General features: G+C 42.5%; 1 long non-coding RNA gene and 1 pseudogene across 1 annotated transcript in view; one reads left to right on the top strand and one right to left on the bottom strand.

Moving 5' to 3' along the window:
* Positions 1–1,697: 1,697 nt before the first annotated feature.
* On the top strand, positions 1,698–2,789 carry LOC116483298 (serine-threonine kinase receptor-associated protein-like; annotated as a pseudogene).
* Positions 2,790–10,958: 8,169 nt separating this feature from the next.
* Positions 10,959–15,359, bottom strand: part of LOC116483991 (uncharacterized) — a 49,061-nt gene continuing 44,660 nt past the window's right edge. The window contains exons 3-4 of the long non-coding RNA XR_004252415.2: positions 13,612–13,717; positions 10,959–12,589 (exon numbers count right to left, since the gene is read on the bottom strand). This is a non-coding gene — a long non-coding RNA (uncharacterized LOC116483991). The remainder of the gene's footprint in view (positions 12,590–13,611; positions 13,718–15,359) is intronic.

The raw sequence follows: 15,359 nt of genomic DNA, 5'->3' as shown, positions 1-15,359 counted from the left end.
GACGTGAGACTGCAGTTCAGGTCTGTGAGGCTGCAGACAAAGCAGTGCATCCTAGTGCAGAGCTGGCTCACCCCGAGGTGTGACTGTGTGAAAACTAAAAGCCATGAGCCAATCATTGTAGGTCAGGCCATGGAGGGTGTTATGTCTGCTAAGCTGAACCTATGGAGTGTCATGGTGCCCTGAATACTGCTGTGAAAGCATCCTGCACCACCAGCACCTGGGATCACTGCCAGAGAAGAGGCCTCTGCCCCCATGCTCTTCGGCAGCAGTTCCAGCATGGAGCTTTGCCACCCATTCCCCCTACCTCCCACTGGCATCATCCCTCTATTGCCCATGCCTACTAGGCGACTTAGTCCAGAACCTCCTCTACTCCCGCCATCCTGTGCCGGGGCTGAGTGAGGGAATTAGAAGTGCTTTAATGAGAAGAGACCTGGATGCAACTCTGGTTCTGAAGAATTCCAACACTGGGGCAAGATGGTGCACTTGTACCTAAGGATGCTAGAGAAACAGGGAACTGAACTCTGCCTGCTTCTGTGCCTTGGGCTCAGCCTTCCCCAGGGCACCGTCTACTCAGCCATCAGTACCCCTCTGTTGTGAGAAGTGTTCTGAGATCAGCCTGCACTGGACATTTGCAAGCATCTGGATCCCTGGACTGCTAATAGAAAGAAGTTGGTCTTTTGAAGAAGGTTCAGTTTGACTTCTGGACTCCTGGCTATTTTCAGAAAGTGTGTTTTCTGGAACTTCATTCTAGGGATTGAAGGAGACAAACTACTTCAGTTTTAAAACCTGCTTAATTAATGTGCTCTAAATCTGGAAATGATTCAAATGTTTGTCAGTTGGTGATTGGATAAACAAACTGTGGGAAATCCATACAATGAAATACTTACCAATATAAAGGAATGAACTATTTTTATTATATGTAATAGCACAAATAAATCTCAAAATAATGCTGAGTGAAGAAGTCAGATGAAAAAGGGGCCATACTGCATGATTCCATTCATATAAAAATTTAGAAAATACAGCCTATAGTGACAGAAGGCACGTGAGTGGTTGTCTGAGGTTGAGGGTATGGGTCAGGGAGAGGTGAGAGGGAAGGATCAAAAAGGGGCATCAGAAAACCTTTGGAGTGATTGATTTGTTCATTTTTGATTGTGGTGATGGTTTCATTGGTATATGCAACTTTTATTCTACAAACATTCATCGAGCAACTATTGTACACCAAGCGCTATAATAATCTATGGGAAAATATTGGCGAACAGGAAACAAGAACATACTGTTCAGTGGGAGATAGAGACTTAACTCAAATATCAGACTCTAAGCAATGGGTCTCCCTGCCATGAGCGCCCCCCTTCTCCCTGTGATCAGACTTCTGAGCACATTTTTGTTCTTTAAGGACAGTGTCCTGTTTCTCCCAAATCCTTTTTTCTCTGGCATCCCTATTCCTTCAGTACTTTAAAATACTCAGTTTCTCCCTTTCCCTCCCTGGTTGACTGTTACTTGCCCGTCTCAGACTCCCTGAGCCCTCCCTCACCCCTTCCTAACCTCAGTGCCACCGGATTGTCCTCCTTTCCCTGTTTTGCAGCCCAGCCCCAGTGTCAGGGCAGGGGCCTGGAGGAGCCCAAGGCGCTGCAGCAGAAGAGAGAAAAGACAAGGACAGCACTCAGCTTGCCAGTCTGGTCGCTGGGTTCACTGCCGCTATGGCAATGAGACAGACGCCACTCACCTGCTCTGGCCACACGTGACCCGTGGTTGATTTGGCCTTCAGTGGCATCACGCCTTATGGGTATTTCTTAATCAGCACTGGCAAAGATGGTAAACCTATGCTATGCCAGGGAGATACAGGAGACTGGATTGGAACATTTTGGGTTCATAAAGGTGCTGTTTGGGGTGCAACACTGAATGCCACCAAAGCAGCTACAGCAGCTGCAGATGTCACAGCCAAAGTGTGGGATGCTGTCTCAGGAGATGAATTGATGACCCTGGCTCATAAATACGTTGTCAAGACTGTGTATTTCACGCAGGATAGTAATTATTTGTTAACTAAGGGACAGGGTAAACAGTTACGCATGTATGACTTGAACAAACCCGAAGCAAGACCTAAAGAAATTAGTGGTCACGCTCTGGTATAAAAAAAGCCTCCTATGGTGCAGTGAGAATAAACAGATTCTTTCTGCTGATGACAAAACTGCTCGACTTTGGGATCATGTTACTATGACAGAAGTGAAATCTCTAAATTTTAATATGTCTGTTAGTAGTACAAAATACATTCCTGAGGGAGAGATTTTGATTATAACTTATGGATGATTTATTGCTTTTCATAGTGCAGTAAGTTTGGACCCAATTACATCCTTTGAAATGCCTGCAACCGTCCATCCTGCATCTCTTCATCCTGAGAAAGAATTTCTTGTTGCAGGTGGTGAAGATTTTAAACTTTATAAGTATGATTTTAACCGTGGAGAAGAATTCGAATCCTACAAGGGATACTTTGGTCCTATTCACTGTGTGAGATTTAGTCGTGATGGAGAACTCTATGCCAGTGGTTCTGAAGATGGAACATTGAGACTAGGGCAAACTGTGGTGGGAAACACATACGGCCTTTGGAAATGTGTGCTTCCTGAAGAAGAGAGTGGTGAGCTGGCAAAGCCAAAGATTGGCTTTCCAGAGACAACAGAAGAGGAGCTAGAAGAAATTGTTTCAGAGAATTCAGATTGCATCTATTCTTCAACTCCTGATGTTAAGGCCTGAGGGACAATCATATGCCGCAGTTAGTATCCAAATTATGGACTAAAACGAGCAAGCAGAGAAAAGCATCAGCCTTCCAGAGTTACTCTCTGCTTAAGGCAGAAAGAGCAGTAAATAATGGGGACAATGAATTAGCTCCAATGCTGGAACAACTAACTTGGTGTTACCTGTAAGTGAAAACTCAAGAGTATCAGATGAAGAGAGGTGGAGTTATCCTCTTGTAGTACAGTGGCCTGTTATCTTTTTGATGAATATATACAAGCCAACATCCAATTTCTCTTATTGCAATTAGGGTTCTTGTAGCTGTTTATGTTATTATGGAGAAGAAAAATATATTGGCTTATTTTTCTGACTTTTTTCCTTAAAGCAGAATGCCTTTGTTTTTTTGTTTGCTTTAGTTGTAAAGAAGAGGGAATACATGATAAAGTAACTGGTTTGATTTCTCTTTCATTGTACACTGCTTCTGAACATTTAATTGTTTTTAGTTGTCTAAATAAAATGCCTCTAAAAGAAACAAAAAAAATCTCCATTTACTGGGGAAATCTATTGATTGATCACTCACAAATCCCATGTTACTTTTTTTCAAAGACATTTGCTTTTTAAGGTCACCAAGAGAACAGCACCTTATCCCAAAGAGTCATACCTCTCTGGTAGCAGAATTTCTGCCACAGGGAGAAAATGGTAAAAATATATACATTTTAAAAATAGTGACAGCATTTTAATATCCCTTTCTACGGATGTAATCTCACTTAATTTCATAACAATCACCTGAAGTAGCTAATGATATCACATAGATAAGGATATAAAACTCAGAAAATTCTGGTGTTTTACACAAGGTCACACAAGACACGGACCAGATTCTCTGACTCCCAAGCAGGGGTCTTTCCACTGTACCACACATGCTTCCCTTGGCCACCCCTTCGTTCACGTCTCTGGGCCATCAGCTGGCTTGAATTAGGGTGGACGTGGACTCCAATGGAATAGCAATTTTTTATGAGACTTTCCTTAATTCAAACAGGTACCTTGGGAATTACTATTAGTTTTTCTAGGTGATCTGCCAAAAGTATTTCTCTTTCTATTTCCCTCTGAACCTAGCTAACTTAAGCTCCCATATAAAATTTTGAGGTGTCAGAGAGGAAGGGCATAGAGGCTTATGGAAGCAGGCCGATGCCCCCAGAGTCCTTGGGCATTGTTTATGGATTGGCCTGTCCTCTCACCTTCCACCAACAGAAGAATCAGCCTCTGTTGTTAAGAACCTCTCCACCACCCCTCTGGTGGCCTTGGCCCAGCCCTGGCCATAAAAAGGGATTTCACATCATTAGCGACTTCCCCTTCACAGTTCATTAGCATGAAATGTCTTGGCAGCTGAAATGACAAAGGGGACTCCCTCTTCACCAGTGATTTCATGGGGAGAGACAGAAAATATTGCATCCTAAAAGCAGCCATCAGGCAGTTGTATCTGCTGCGGCCATCGGGCAGCTGTATCTGCTGCTTTTGTTTGTGGCTGTGACTCAATAGCAAGTTGAGATGCTGGAAAATGCTTGTAGCACTCATCATCTGGCAACCAGATGGTAAGTTGAATTTAACTCTACATGGTAGATCTAGTGGATAAACTAGTTGAGTCTGGAAACCTAACTTTGTTCACACTACTTGAAGGCTCTGCTACCAAGGCTAAGCTGGACATGTGGGGTAAGCTGAGGCACTCCAGATGGTCCCAAGGAAGTGTGATGTGTGTGCACATGTATAGACACACATATAAATATATACACACACATACACACACACATATATACAAGTACACTCACAGGCGTCCCCTGTATACGAGGGGTATTGGTTCCAGACACTAGTGTATACCAAAATCCCCACATCCTCAAGTCCCACAGTAGGCCCTACAGAACTGTGTATATGAAAAGTCAGCCCTCCCTATACCCAGGTTTTGCCTCCCTCAATCTGCATTTGCTTGAAAAAATCCACCTGTAAGTGGACTTGCACAGCTCAAACCCGTGTGTGTAGTTCAACAGTTAACTGTATACTTATATACATATAAAAATATATAAATGCATTTACTTTTTACCCAATATTTGCTGTCTCCCTCTCAAAGAAAATGGAAGATATAGTTGCGTTAGCCCCCTGAGCAAGTTGCTGTTGAGGTCAGACAATGAAGTTCAAGTATCTTTTCTAGAATAAATGAATATGGCTTCACAAGTTAGAGCCAGCAAAAATAGAAGTTGAGAACAGTAGTCCTCAAGGCTGTTTGAAATGTGCACTTCTCTAAAGAACAAAAAGAATGAGTGACACTGTTAACCAAGTCTCACCATTGATACTGAAGATGACCCTCACAGCTCATGCTGTATGTTTGAAAATGCCAGCATTGGCCCACACTAAACTTGCAGATTTTCCTTCTGCCTTGGCGCTCTTGGTTTAACTATCACAAATATGCAGAGTTCACTCCAGCCTCACCTCTGCCTACTTACCAAGTAGAAATTGAAGGATAGAGGTGAAGGTGGTTTGGTATGGAATTTATTTCTGCCATTTGCCCAGGACAGTGCATCAAATACTCCCTAGGATGGACCACAATGAGCCATGGTTCTGGTATTTCACACCCTTGTGTAATTTTCTCTCCCTGGTTTTGTGCTGAAGTTGACTTGCTTCTAACAAATACAAAAAAATGATGAGATGTCACTTCAAGATTAGATCACAGAAAGATTTTGACTTCTGTCTTCGGTGCACATTTGGGTGCATATGGGTGCATATTTTCTTGCTCATTCTCTCTTGTTCTCTCTGTCTCTTACTCTCACTTTCTCACTCCTGCTTTCTTTGTTCTCTCTTTCTGTGGGAAATCAGCTACCATGTTGTGATTTAGCCCAGCGAAGAAGGACCTGCCAATAATTGCATAAGTGAAATTGGAAACAGATTCCCTCCCCTTTTTCTCACTCTCTCTGGCCTTCAGATGAGACCACAGCCCTGGCCAATAGTTTGCCTGCAACTTCAGTAGAGACATTGACCCAGGAGCACCCAATTAAACTGTGCCTAGCATTTTGATCCATAGAAATCACGAGATAATAAATGCTTGTTTCCTGATGCCACCAAGTTTGAGAATCCTTTGTTAAGCAACAGTAAATAACCAGTGCAGGCATCAGTGGAAGATAAAGTGATTTCCCCAGTAACCACTGAAAGAATGAGCCAAATAGTTACAGGACTCAGTGGCCAGTATACTCACATTATAAATGAATCCGGGTTTTGAAGAGGTGTTTTGCTAACCTGAAGTAGCGAAATCACCACATGTAACTCCGTGTGTGTAGGGACCTCATCAGACACATCTCTACCACCGGTTGGAATGGTTTAAAGATGGTCCTGCCTAGGGTACTATTTAAAATACAGATGGCAGGGCTCCACCCTGACTTGCTAAAATAGAATCTGTTGGGGTAGGACCTGGATCTGTATTTTGAGAAAATCATCCTGGTAATGTTGCTGTTTAGTTCAATTTGGAAACTACTAGAAAAAAATAACCTCTCCAAGTCATCTTCTATATTGAATTTTATGATTCTTTCTGTGTTAAAGGGGGTTACAAATATAGTGCAGGTAACACATTCTGGAAACTGAGTCCTAGCCGTGGGCTTATCATACTTGGGTGTTGTAAACGTGGGTGTAGCTTCAGCAACTTGGAGAACTGGGGAAATTGAGCAATACCCCAAAATTTACTTGAATTCCTGAATCTAATCAAAGTAGTAATGGATTTTAGCTTAATTCCATGAATGGTTTGTTTTCTAATAAAACAAACAACAATGTATTACTCAAATGGAATATTTTTTGAGACATCATGGTATGGGGAAGGAGACATTGGGATTAGTGTCAGAAGAACTGTGTTTAGGTGCTGGCTCCTCTGCTTGGCAGGTATTTGACCTTGAATAAGTTAGCTAAGTTCTATTTCTTCCAGTCTAGTTTGAACGGAGTTACACATATGTTCTGGTATTACTGTGATCATATTATTATGTAACGTTTTATCCTGCTTTTTCACTTAACGATATATTCTGAATGTTTTCTCATGTCATTAAAAGTTTTCAAAAATATAATTTTAGGGGCTCCATAATATTCCATTATGTAGGTGTATCATAACCACTTCCTGTGGTTAAATATTTGTTATATCCAAGTTCTTACCATTATAAAAAAACATTGTGAGAAACATATTTGCATGCAAAATTTGTCTACATTTCTTATTACTTCCTTAGAAGGAAATCTCAGAAATAAAATTACTGCATCTAAATGTATGAATAATTTTCCTGAGACACATTGCAAATTGCTCTTCAGAGAGGCTTAACCAACATGTACTTTTATCAGCAGAAAGAGAATTTTCATTTCAATGTCAGCATAACCTTGCCAGCATAAAGCATTATTTTTTAAACGTTGTTAATTTTATGGTTTATATATCCTTGCTAGTTTGATGGTCAAAATATGTCTTCTTGTTTTAATGTGTACTTTTTATCATGCTACTCAGATCAAGTACTTTTCCTACATTTACTACTGAGACTCCTCATTGGTAAAATGAGAATAACAATCCCTACTCATAGGGATATTGGAAAAATTTATGAAATGGTGATCTTGAATACTTCTTATGAATGCAATTATATGGTATCTTCAAAGATATAACTCTTATGATCTCAATTTAGTTGATAGCTATTTATATAAAGACGAATCAATCTCTCATGGGACTGTGGAGTTGAGGGCAAATCCCCTCCAGCTCCTTCATCCCATGCATTTCCATGTCATGTAATTAGAGTTCAGTAGCATTAAGAGCTGTAATGAAGGGAACTCAAGTAAGTGACAAATGGACCCAGCAGCCTGCATGGCTATCTCCACACCGTTACTCTCAGTAATGGTAGGTGTTGGGGGTGGGATGACTTGGTCAATTTTATGTTACTTTGGGGCTCCAGTTACTTAACAGCAACTTCCCATAGCCACTTCCTTCCTCTTTACCAGCCAGGTCCCTGAGTCATTGCTCAACTGTAGGTCCCAGCAGCAGTTAGCTCTCCTGAAGCAAGAACCAAGATATTGCCCCTTTCTGCATACCCTAGGAACTTGTCTGCCTCATGTAGAAACTGCTTGATTTCAATGGAATGAGAGCATGCACCAAGAGAAAGCTAGAATTCCCAGAATTTCTCTTTCTTTCTTTTTTCTTTCTTTCTCTTTTTCTTCCCATTCTTTCTTTCTTCTTCTTTCTCTTTCTTTTTTTCTCTCTCTTTCTTTCTTTCTTTCTTCTTCCTTTCTTCTTTTTTTCTTTTTCTCTTTCTTTTTTTTTTGAGACAGGGTCTTGCACTGTCACCCAGGCTGGAGTGCAGTGGTGTGATCTTGGCTCACTGCAACCTCTACCTCCCAGGCTCAAGCTATTCTTGTGCCTCAGCCTCCCGAGCAGCTGGAACTAGAGGCACATGCCACCATGCCCGGCTAATTTTTGTATTTTTGGGGAAAGACAGGGTTTCTCCATGTTACCCAGGCTGGTCTCAAACTCCCGGGCTCAAGTGATCTGCCTGCCTCAGCCTCCCAAAATGCTGAGATTACAGCCAAAAGCCTCCATGGCTGGCCCAAAATTTCCATATTAACCGAATGACTTACATATCATTGCATATTTAACTTGATTCTCTCACTTATTTGAAAAGAAAAATTAAAAAATAAAAACAAAATTATGATAAAGGCCTGAAAACACAGGGAGAGTTTTTCAACAAATTCAATGTAAAGCATTCAAGATGTTAAATAATATGTGGTTTTCAAAGGAAAAATATGGTGGATTTAAATATAATCAATGTTCAGTCTGACTATAACTTTGCTATTAGAGACCTGGAATTAAGCCTTCCTTTTTTCCAAGAACTCTGTCCTTTGTGCCTGGAGGCTGCGGTGAAGTGGAAGTTGCAAGGGGAGACTCTGTTCTTTCTTATTTATAATTAAAAAATACAAAAGGGGATTTGGGAACCACTTGTACTAGTGCCTATAAACCCACAGTAAGGAATTTTGCCCTAGTAGCTTTAAACAGACTATCCTTTTTTCTCCAAATTTATGGAGCAACTTTAAAGGCATTTTGTGTACATAATTATGCAGTCTGTGTTTTAATTCATTGGGAGTTCTGGCTGAGTATGGACTGCAAAGTTAGACATTTGGGGTTCAATTTTCTTTGGTATATCTGTCCCAGATATTACTTTATTTTATTTATACAACCTCATGATGTCTCTATAAACTTGCTTTTTTATCATCATCATCATTCTGAAATCTCATGTAATAAATAGTGGTTGCAGAGGGGGAAAAGAAAATAGCTTCTTAACCTTTTCCAGTTAGAGAGATGTCATTTTGTCCAGAAGGGCAGCTCATCTATTACTGCCTCCTTTCTGATGACCAGAATTATACAATGAGGCAACTGCAGCCCCCCCCAGAAGTGACAGTGTCTACAATGCCCAGGAAATATTTGCCAGGGAAGCCTGCATCCATCATCCCATCTACAACCTGGGTTTATAAAATTGGAGAAGCTCTGGTCAGGTGGCCCTGGGTTTACCATAGTACAATGTTCTCCCAGCTCATGGCTGGTTTGGAATGACCATGACCACTGAAAACTGAGGGTATCCCAGATGAATCACAATGGAGAAAAAGGCACCAAGGGATTCACCAGTTTGGAAATGGCCATTTCTAATCTTCATGTTCCATATATGGCAACACCAAATCCTTTGGAATGGGATGAACACAGAAAAGGCCTGTGTGTTCCACCTAAGCATTCTCCTTGCTGCAAGCTCTCTGGCCAGTGGTAGGGCATGCAGCATTGCTCTCTCCCACTTTATTATTTTAAATGCTATTCATATTAAGGAATAATAATACCTAATGTTTATGGGAGCTTGTTAAGTGCTAGACACTGAGGCATGCTGAGGATTAAATGAGATGATGTCCAATGCCTCACTGAGGTAAGTGTTGTCACAATCTCATTTGTGAGGCTAGTAGACTGGATCTCAGAGCTCAGATAACTTTCTCAGGCACTGGCCTCGGAATGGGCTCAGCTGGAATTCAGATACAGGCAGGCAGACCCCAGGGTCCCTGCTCCTCCCCACTGTGACTGCTGCAAGTGGTACAGACCCATGTTCTGGGCACAGGCATTAAATGGTCACAAGACTATGCTCAGTCTGTCTCACTTTTTATCAGAGAGCGAAGGAAAAGGTATCCAATCTATAGGGAGGTGCCCTGCAGTTAGCAAGGCCAGCACTTCATGTCCAATCTTTCAGAGCTTTGTCAGACAGTCGATTTTCCCTTTCTAATGCTGTGACTGGGATGAGAAGGCAAAACAAAAAGGATTAAAAATATAGTATTTCTTTCCCTACTTGGCCCAAAGGAAAGGTTCCACGGGAAGTTGAAAAACAGATCGTCCAGGGCAAAAATCAACAAGTTTGACATCCAGGATTGAAAACCAGATGGCGCTAAACAATCTTTAGAAGCCTCTAGAGGGGCTTCAAAGAAATTGCCCAAAACTCCATGTATCTTTCCATGAAGGCAAGTAGACTTAGTCATACATGATCGCATGATCTGTGGCCAGGCTCTCCTCCACCCTAAATTGTTTCCTGGGATGGGATCAAGCTAAGCACTTTGGGAAAGGAATGGGACCTTTTAGGCCACCAAGAAAAGAGAATCCTAACATCTTATGGCTTTAATCAATGCCATTGTTTCACTGAGTTGACTGATCAGATTAGGCGCCTGCCTCTAATCTTCTCAGGCAGGTCAAGGCTCATAGACAGCCCAGCATCTGAGGAAACATAAATGTGGCTTTTAGTATGTATGCTGTTAAAGTCCCAGCACATAAACCTCCGGAAGTCACACTTCTCCAAAACCAGTCAGATGTAGAGGCATCTGAATAATGGCTCTTGTAGGGAACCCTGTTCCTGCTTCCTGTTCTTCAGCTGCTTGGAAAACATTGCTGGAACACTGGGATCCACTGAGGGAGATTCTTCCAGAAGTGGCCTGTGTCCCAGACTGTGACTTTTCTAACCAGCATGGACACATTTGAAATCTAAGCTCTGCTGCATCTGCTGCTGCCATGATAGAAACACTGGCATAGCATGTGCTAGGTACCAGGCCCTGGTCTAAACCAGTCACCTATGCTAAAGCACTTTATCATCACAGTGACCCTGCGGGGAGGGTGGTCCTTTGAAGGGACTGATTCATGGAGGTTAAGTAAGTTGGCCAAGGTCACTCAGGTGGTAAAGGGTGTATTAGTTTCCTGTGGCTGCCATAACAGAGTACCACAAACTGGGTGGCTTAAAACAACAGAAGTTTCTCTCTTATGGTTCCATAGCCCAGATGTCCAACACTAAGTCATCAGCAGGGCTGCACTCCCTCCAAAAGCCCCAGGGAAGGGTCCTTCCTTGCCTCTTCCAGCTTTTGCTGGCACCAGGCATTTTTGGCCTGTGGCAGCCTCACTCCAGTCTGTGCCTCCATCTTTACTTCGTCTCTTCTGGGTCTGCATCTTCTTCTGTCTCCTATAAGGAAACACTTGTCATTGGATATAGGACCCACCCTGATAATCCAGGATATTTTCATCTCTGAGAGCCTCAATGTAATTACATCTGCAAAGACCCTTTTGCCTAATAAGGTCACATTCACAGGTTCCAGGGATTAGGAGATACATTTATTGTTTGGGGACCACCATTCAGTTCATTACAGCTGAGCCACTGGGATTTGACTCAATCAGTCCAGCTCCAGCATGTGGCCTCTGACCATCACGCCACGCTCTCTCATGTGGTTACTTTTCACAGGTGTCAGCAAAATGCCTGCTCAATGATCTGAGATTTTTTTCACAAATCATCACAGAGCTGAAATGCTCATTTTTCTGTGCTGCTACTCTGTCCATGTTCCAGAAAGGCAGCACGTTAAGTCTACACCACATCACGCATCCCCTGACAGATGGAAAGAATATCGGCAAATCAGATTGCTTTGTAAAGAAAACAGAATCCAACTTTGCAAATGTTTAAAGCTTGCATATTTTCAAAATTTCAAGCAAAAGTAGAAAACCTCATTACCTCAGATCACAGTTGACAAAACTACCATTGACAAAGAATTATCCTACATGCAATGAAAACCTGATCTAAGACAGTGAGTGATTGTCCAAAACATGGGTGTTAGGTCACTACCCAGACATCAGCAGAGTTGAGGGTTCTACCCTTGTTCTCTTTTGATGAGGGAAAACATTATTTTTAAATGAAGCCTGCCACTTCAGTGTAGAAAACATAAAGCTGTGGACAATCACCATTGTCATTTAAAGGGTGAGCTGTATTTCTTCTGAAGTAAAGTGATGAGTCAAGGCAGCACACTCACTCTATCAGATATGATTTGAAAAGCTGACAAATAAACCTCTGACAATAAGATTTTAGGACAGAAATGCTGCCAGGGCTCAAAGTACAGTTCAGAAGAATAAAAAGAAGGTAAACAACGCCAAAGGCCAGACGAACAAAAGGAAAATTCGTACTTCGTTTGTTCTCATGAAATACCACAGAAAAATAATCTGTTAGGCAGCTCTTCTGGAGTCCAAGTTCTTGTGCCGTGCTCCTCTCTTCTTTCTGTTAAAGCTCGGTGCTTTGCAAGCTGTCGTTAAATTGCTTACATGGATGGACGGGGCCAAGATGGTTTTCAGTCTAAAGCCAGCGAGAGTCTCAAGGCAGATTCTGAAGGCCTTGAACCACCTGAGCCTGGCCAGATGGATTCTTCCTTTCACTGTTGTGACCATTGCTTTGGTGTCAGACCCCTATGGGAGAGCTGAGTCCATGACCAGAATCCTCACGCCTTTCACAACTTCAATTAGCCAAGAGCATGGCACAGAGCAGAGGTGCTGGTGAGAGAAAACAACACATAGGTGAAAAGCCTCTGGATTAGGCATTTCAAACAAGAGGCATTCATTTTGCCCGACACCCAGAGTTGCCCAATAAACAAGCCAGAAACTCAACCAGGCGATGACGGAACAAGGAATGGATGAGTGACAAATTGGGCTGTTGATTCTGTTGTAACTGAGGCTTAACTGTATTAATAAGCATGCAGTGATTAAACAGACCAGCACCAGAATTTTACCAGCTACCTTGAAGCCTGCTGACTGACACTGTCTCTGGAGCCTTTGTTATAATGAGGTCCTTATGATAACTTACTGCCTTGGATAGAGTCCCGTGCCCCGTGGAATTCCGCACTGTAACCAGCCATACTTCAGAGAGATTCCAGAATAATGATGGTATTGCTTATTTAGGCTGAAGGTTATCTGCTCCTCCTCCTCCAGATCCCTGCCAGCCAAGGGAAGAGCATCTCATTGGTGTCAGATGACAAGGGTCTTGTTCCCTTTACTGGAATAAGCTTTTTATGTCATACAGACCCTGGAAGTCCTGAAAAGCCATCTCTCTCGGCCTTTACTTAAGGAAAGAAAGTATCATAACCTGCCACGGCAGTGGGGACAGCTGGAGCCGGGGGTTACTATTCGCCCTTGTTACTATTCATGGAGGCTCTTAGGGAAATGACCAGAAAGCTCTTTATGGCTCTTGCAATTAATCCTGAAATTCTGGTTGTCACTTGTGGGTAGAAACATATGGTTTACAAATGGGTTGATGATTATTATTTCAAGGAAAAACTAAAACATTATAATGAGAGTTATAACATAATGGTGGGATAGTATAAATAGGGAGAGAATTTGTAGCGTTTTCTTGTTCGTTTTGTTACATGAATAGACAGCTAGGGGAAAATGGCATTCTATGGGGAACTGAAGGGATTTATTTAAGATTTATTTATTTACACACTTCTTTTTTCCCATCTAAGTTATAAACTAATTAAGAGATGGACAAAGAATAAGGTAAAGGAAGGTCAAAATATTACCTTGGGCAGGGTGCAGTGGCTCACACCTATAATCCCAGCACTTTGGGAGGCCAAGGCAGGAGGATCACTTGAGCTCAGGAGTTCAAAATGGCAACATAAGAAGACTCTGTCTCTCCAAAAAAGAAAAAGAAAAGAAAAGGAGGTGAGGTGGCACATACCTGTAGTCCCAGCTACATGGGAAGCTAGGGTGGGAGGATCACCTAAGCCCAGGAGGCCAAGGCTGCAGTGAGCTATGATCACACCACTACACTCCAGCCTGGGTGACAGAGTAAGACCCTTCCTCAAAAAAATAAAAATAAAAATTACCTCAGTTCGTGAGAACAGCAAAGATGTGTGGCATGACTAGCTCCATTCCCTGGAATTAGGAAATATCACCACACTTATGGTCAATCTTACAAAACTTAAGGTTTCCCACTCAGGGAGGGCCACACAGACATGATAAAGCAGAGCAGAATGTGGCTGTTTTCCAGGGGAAGCTGGCTTCTAATGAGAAGGGAGGGAGGGAGGGCTTGGGTTTCCTGTGCAGATTCATTTCCCTTGGTCACCAGCAGGTCACTCACCCCACCTCCATGGGCATTAGCCATGAGGCAAGAAGTAAGAGGAGTATGGAAAAAATCCTTGTTTCTGGAAACCAGAGAGGAGGGAGGCAGGGTTCACTCAATGAGTAGGAACTTCAGTGGTTAAATGTATCTTCTTGTAACAAACATCCATGTAACTATTTGAGGCCAGAATGAATTCTTCATGGTGTTTCTTTAGGTGATTTCTCCAAGGGAGGCCTGTGGTATGCAGGGGATTTTTACCAAGCCAGCGTTCTCATGAGTCCAGAGGCTCATCTGCCCTTAGAGGATTGGAAGATTTGCATCCGCTTCCACAAGCTGCTAGCCCAATCCTATAAGGCTCAAATCTGCCAGGGATCCATACCATGAAGGCAGTCCTTCTCCTGAGTTTGCTTTGGAGTCTGACACTTTTCATTATGGACATCAGTGATTCACACCCTGATTGTACTTAGAATCACCCAGAGGGAGCTTTTAAAAAGTATTGGTGCACAGGCCCCTCCTCAAACCGAGAAAACTGAGGACTCTGTGGGTGAGCCTGGACATGGATGGCTTCACAGAGCTCTCCAGATGAGTCTAACGTGTGCCCTGGCTTGAGAAGCATGGAGTGGTAGTCACAGAAGCCCAGGTTGGCAGCTGTCTCAGGCAGGCAATGTAGAATGGCAGTTAAAACTGTTAGCCCTGGAGAAGAATCCTGATCCCAATCCTTACTGAGTGTTCGTTAAGTTACTTAAACCTTCTTAAATCTCCCCAGGGTGACCAAGGCCATCCTTTAAAGGAAATCCACTGCAGTAAGTGAGTTGAAGCCTTGGTCTTCAGCATTTACGATGGTCAACCGAGAAGGTTCCTTTTGTTTGATCCCACCCTTCCTGTCTGTTGCAAATAGCAATGAGCCACAACTCTGCCATGCAGATGCTTGGGTTATGCCCGTGCCAGAGAGTCCAGTGTGGCTCAGGCTCAATCAAAACAGAAAGTACCATCCTAAAGTCAGTGCCTGGATTTCCCCTGTCAAAACATTCAACTCCCATGGTATAATATTTTTTTTTTTGCTTATTCAATTCATATTTTGAATTCATATTATGAATTAGTTGAATTTTTAGATATGCTTAGTTGTTGGTCCATGTCGCAGCTATCTAGCCTGTAAGGACCATTTCTTCTTGCTCTTATCTTGAGAAAATCACACACTGGTGCTTA

The sequence above is a fragment of the Hylobates moloch genome, unplaced genomic scaffold (genome assembly GCF_009828535.3).
Source record: "Hylobates moloch isolate HMO894 unplaced genomic scaffold, HMol_V3 SCAFFOLD_15, whole genome shotgun sequence".
NCBI classification, from domain to species: domain Eukaryota; kingdom Metazoa; phylum Chordata; class Mammalia; order Primates; family Hylobatidae; genus Hylobates; species Hylobates moloch.
This window is presented reverse-complemented; position numbering and strand designations above follow the sequence as displayed.